Source organism: Solanum dulcamara, chromosome 12, assembly GCF_947179165.1.
Source record: "Solanum dulcamara chromosome 12, daSolDulc1.2, whole genome shotgun sequence".
Classification (NCBI taxonomy): domain Eukaryota; kingdom Viridiplantae; phylum Streptophyta; class Magnoliopsida; order Solanales; family Solanaceae; genus Solanum; species Solanum dulcamara.
Genome location: NC_077248.1, coordinates 56,874,448 through 56,880,897, shown reverse-complemented (window position 1 = coordinate 56,880,897; position 6,450 = coordinate 56,874,448).

Sequence of the window (6,450 nt, the reverse complement as noted above, 5' to 3'; positions counted from 1 at the left end):
TTACTTCACCAAGTAGATGGAAGCAACCTCGTATAAATCAGTCACGAAAAAGGTAGTAGCAGACTTCATCTATAACAATTTGATATGTAGATTTGGAATACCGGATTCCATCATTATTGATAATGGAGCAAATCTCAATAGTCATTTGATGAAAGAGATATGTGAGCAATTCAAGATTAATCATCGAAACTCAACTGCATATCGTCCTCAAATAAATGGAGCCGTATAAGCTGCCAATAAGAACATCAAAAAGATCTTGAGGAAAATGATTGGCAATCACAGAGGTTGGCATGAGATGTTGCCATATGCTCTGTTGGGATACCGAACAACTGTCAGAACATCAATTAGAGCAACCCCATACTTGCTAGTGTATGGGACGGAGGCCATAATCCCCGCCGAAGTAGAAATACCTTCATTGAGAATCATTCAAGAAGCTGAATTGAGCAACATTGATTGGGTTCGTAATCGAATTGAACATTTAGCTGTGATTGATGAAAAGAGAATGACTGTCGTTTTCCATGGTCAACTGTACCAGCAAAGAATGACTCGTGCTTTTAACAAGCGAGTGAGACCAAGAACATTTGAAGTTGGTCACTTGGTTCTCAACCATATTTTTCCACATCAAAATGAGTATAAAGGAAAGTTTGTGCCAAATTGGCAAGGACCATACATGGTTTGCAAAGTGTTTTCTGGAGGTGCCTTAATATTGTCCGAAATGGATGGCCAAGAGTGGCCGAAGCCAATCAACTCAGACGCCGTCAAGAGATATTATGTTTAAAGGTTCAATATTGTGTAGCTGTGTCGTTTTCTTGTAATCATTTCTATGTTTGTTTATTTTAAAATTAGCCCTCCTATTTGAATGAACTACGTTTGACCTAAATTCTCAAAAATGAGATACAAAGGCGGCCTATGTCGGCTTTGTTCACTTTCTTATTAAAAATCCCTATTCCTCAGTTATCTCCCGAGAAAGGGGAACTACGTTTGACCTAATTCCTGCCTCAACGGAATACATAGGCGCCACAATGGTTCAGTCATATCTCCTATAAGTTCTCTATTTATGATAGAAAATTGGGACAAAATTTTTGAGAGGGACTCAAAAATTTCAAAGAAGATCTTTTCACAAAAGAAGATTGAGGTGCATCAGAAAAGTAACTGGGACAGAATATTTGATAGGATCTCAAAAATTCTGCAAATCTCTTACTGGTAGTATGATATCTACCAAGACATCTAACTGGGACAAAAATTTTTGAGGATGACCTCAAAAATTTTATCTGATATCATCAAAAGGTTTTGCTTAAACTTCAAGGTTCAAGGTTGGCCTCCAATGATCCCCGACATTGTTGGAGGACCAATGTCAACCTTAATAATCTCTAGCACCATCAGAGTTCAGAGTTAACTACAAAACTTTCTAGCTATGTCAGAATTTCCCAAGAATCCTTAAAAAATTTTGTGAACAAGATGTCAAGCTTGTTCAAAGCTTTGGATTAAGGACGTTCATTTAAACTAATGTGACATGACATCTGATAGTGACCCTTTAGAAATTGCTTTTCAAAAACTCATCTTTCTTAAAGCATTTAATACATTAAACATTTTGCATGAATATATTTTAGTCTTATATCTACCAAGAAGTGGGGAATCAGAGCAAGCGAACGACGATAGCAAGACAAGGAGAAAATAAGTGGAGAATTCAACACTGATTAATTCATTCAAAACTAACAATTTTTCTGTGAATGTAGGTTTTTAAAAGATCACCATATCCCTCCTTTCAGCAAGTACAAAGGAGTTAAAATAATAAAGTGTTTTCAAAGTGATAATTTTGTCACCAATATTCATCAGAAGAAAGGGGACATTCAAAAAATGAACAACAATGCCTCGTCCAAATCTCCGTAAAGCCATGAACCAAAATGAATATAAAGTGTTCGAAAATGAGCATGATATTCACACACTAATGTCAAAGTGATCAGGCACTTTGTACATATTTTCAAGAATTATTCCTAAAGATTTTCGCTCAATCGTTAGCTAAAACGACAATGTGTCTGTTACTTATTTTGAGTGCAGGAAAATGCGAAGGAGCTACTTTCAATGCAAGCATCCACAATGACGTCAATTTATATTCTCCATCCTCAAAGAAGTATAATGGGCATGTATAATGTCGCACACAATGACATAATGTTGTATACGATGATATAATGTCGTATACAATGATATGATGCCATATACAATGATATTATTTTATTCTTCATATTATATTACCGGATATGGTAATATCATTTGACTAGAGGGTCATTCATATTTATTATTCGTATTATATTACCGGAGGTGGTAATATCACTTGCCAAAAAGGCCATTCATATTATTCCATTCATATTATATTACCGGAGGTGGTAATATCATTCGCCACGAGGGCCATTCATATTATTTTATTCATATAATATTACCCGAGGTGGTAATATCATTCGCCACGAGGGCCATTCATATTATTTTATTCATATTATATTATCGGAGGTGGTAATATAATTGCTAAGAGGGCCATCCATATTTATTATTCGTATTATATTACCGTAGGTGGTAATATCATTACCAAGAGGGCCATTCGTATTATTTTATTCATATTATATTATCGGAAGTGGTAATATCATTGCCAAGAGGGCCATCATTTATCATTGTCAAGAGGGCCATCATTTATCATTTCATTGCCGAGAGGGCCATCATTTATCATCGCCAAGAGGGCCATCATTTTCATATCATCGCCGAGATGGCCATCATTTTCATATCATTGCCAAGAGGGCCATCATTTTCATATCATTGCCAAGAGGGCCATCATTTCATATCATCACTGAGAGGGCCATCATTTTCATATCATTGCCAAGAGGGCCATTATTTTCATATCATTGCCGAGAGGGCCATCATTTTCATATCATTGCCAAGAAGGCCATCATTTTAATATCATTACCAAGAAGGCCATCATTTCATATCATCGCCAAGAGGGTCATCATTTTCATATCGTTGCCAAGAGGGCCATCATTTTCATATCATTGCTAAAAGGGCCATCATTTTCATATCATTGCCAAGAGGGCCATCATTTTCATATCATTGCCAAGAGGGCCATCATTTCATATCATCGCCGAGAGGGCCATCATTTTCATATCATTGCCAAGAGGGCCATCATTTTCATATCATTGCCAAGAGGGCCATCATTTATCATTTCATTGCCAAGAGGGCCATCATTTATCATATCATTGCCGAGAGGGACATCACTTATCATTTCATCGCCGAGAGGGACATTACCATTGCCGAAAGGCCATCTTTATATCGTGTTAATTCATCATCATATCAACTCAATGCATATTACATCAAAATTGAAACAATTTGCAGTTGAGGAATATATTACAAATCACATCAACTTAGAAAAATGCGTATTGTTTGCTCTATGCCAAAACCGAAGAAGGTTAACACGCCTACAAATCTTTGGCAAGATCATCCAAGAGGATAGATTCTCAATTTAACCACAGATAAGGATGACATCAAAAGAACACAACACAACGTAGAACTTTTCTCAGTAGCAAATTAGAACACGAGTTGAAGAATAACTTCCACCACACCACACCACACCACTATAAGAAGGCATGTGGTATCCCTTTAAGTTTTTTTAGTCTCAATTTTGCTTCGGAAAACTTTAACTTGTGACCGAAAGCAATTTCTTAATCTGAGTGACGAAACACCAAGAGTTTTGGAAATTATGTCCATGTAAATTCTTAATTATGGGTGTGAAGCTAGCCACATGCATGTCTAAGAGGTTGCAAGCCTATTTTTTATACTCGATTCATGTGTCACTCCTCCCAATCGAAGGTGATCTTAGCATAAAAGATTTCCTTTTCAACCGATTGAGTCGAACTACAAACAGTCTGATTCCTATGTTTAAGGATATGTAGGCGATCTCGATATTAAAAACTCATCTGTACTCCAATAAACTCCCTCCTCTCATTCTCGAGCATTCTGGTCTCTCCATAATTTGACACCAGGATAGCTTTTGTATTCTTTCAAAAAATCGTGCACCAAATCAAGTGCCCTGAATTACAAGTGGCCTAAATGTGACTTGAGATATTAGGAGACTCGATACCAGCGTTCGGCCATAATTTTTCTAAAAGTCTGTACCAAACCTCCTCTCATAAAAACAAATATCTAGACGGTCAAAATTGGATTTGTCAATTTTCTTTGACCAGAATCTCTTTCATCGACCCTATTCAAAGAAAGGGACAGCTGTTGACACCCAATTTGACCAACCCATAACTATTTTTTGGATTGCTATCTTAATAAATAGGCATTTTTTAAAATTATTTCTTTATTAAATAAATATATTTATATTTAGTTTTACCCAATAAATTGTATATTTTGACATTCGTAATTTATAATATTATTTCTATTTATTAATATTATTACTATTATCTTTGTTATTTTTTATTTTTATTTATTTATTTATAATAATAATAAGCTTAATACGTTCAAATATTCTTACGTATCTATTTAGTATATATTATGTATGTGTGTGTATTTTCTTTATATAAAAAAATAAAAACAGAAAATATATTAACTAAGTCTATTTTATAATTTTCTTATTCATATTAATATGTACATATTATATATCTATTTTAATACGCTTTATACACATGTGCATATAAAGTTATTTCTTAATTAAGTTCATTATATATTTTAGTTAACTATATTAATTATAGATCCATTTTAGTACATACTCTACACATACATACATTATATATATACACATATATTTACATAGTATATATATAAGTTGTCATTTTATGTACAAAATATTACTGGTTGATAAAATTTAGGATTTTACTTATTCAACATATATATATATATATATTATAGTTATTATTTACATAAGTAATCCAAAGAGAAGACAAGACAAGTTGTCATCCTCACCATTCTCTTCCCTCATCTCTCAATCTCTCTCCTCTCACGCACCACCGAATACCTCTCTTCCATTCGTCTCCGGCGAGAGCTTCAACGAACAAGGCCGAAAAAGGTGCCAAGCCTCCGGTAGACTAACAAGACGAGAGGTCGAAGACGGATCTTTACAAATCCATCTTGGTATGGTTTCGTTTAACTCTTATTTTACTATATATGTTGTGTTCTTTTAGATGTAAAAGTTCATACTTTTTTTTTTATGATTATTGTGTATATGTTGGGTTGATTACATCTTATGTTTGGTGTTCTTGATAAGTTTTCTTACTTGAAAGATTTAGATCTTTCTCATGTTAGACTCCGTTTATTGATTTTGTTTTCATAACAAATGTTGGCTGATTGATTACTCTAACCATTATTGTTATTTTCTTGCTTATAAGATCCACATTGTTCACATATTACTACATCACTTTAGTTCTTAGTTTTGCTCCAAATGATTTGATAAACTCAAGATTCAAAGATTTTTGTTCATTCATAATTGATTAAATTGCAAAACATATTTATCTTTTTTTGTTTATGTTCATGTTCATGTTTATATTTATGTTCATGTTCATGTTCATGTTCATATTCATGTTCATGTCCATGTTCATGTTCATATTCTTGTTCATTTTCTTGTTCATATTCATGTTCATGTTCTCACATTTTAATTATGTTCATGTTTATAATTCTTGTATTTAATTAAGGTTTTTACGGTAGATTATTATTATTTGTTATTGTCTAAATGCATATCTTTTAATTTGGATATTTATTTGATTAGCTAATTGATAACCGATATTTTTATTTTCTTGATTTAGGTTTGGAAAATGTTTAATATTTTACTAATCAGGCATAATTTGTTGATTGAAATATTTGACTGTTAGGAAATAATTATAGTAAGTTTTTGTAAAATTTGCTAGCATGTAGTAAGTATTTTGACATTTATCACAATTAATCTTACCTCCCTTTATTAAATTTGAAATAAAGTTATTACCCCACTACTTTAAATAAAGTTATTACCCCACTACTTTAAATAAAATTATTATTCCACTACATTAAAGTAAAGCATCTTTTGAGTATTTTTAGGAGCAAATCTTGAAAAGTTGTTTGTTTTTTTACCTTTTTTAAAAAAAAATTGAATTAAAGAGACTGGACAAGTTGTCTTTGTTGATTGAGATTATCTTTTACCTATCTATATAAAGACATAGATACAAAAAAAAGACGGAGAGAGTTAAGACAGAAAAAGGAGAAAAAAAATATTTTTACTTTATAGTTTAATATCTCAAACAAAAACGAAAACAAAAGAGAGTTGCTTGATCACTTTAATATTCTAGTTCTAGTGTTTAGCATTGAGTTTCAGATTTCTATTTGCTTATTCTTCTAACTAAAGTATCCAGGTTAGTTTCGACGTTTCTTATATGTTTGTTTATTATTTTATTTTGTTTGTTTGTTCAGTTGAAATATATTTATAATGGTGATGTATTCCTA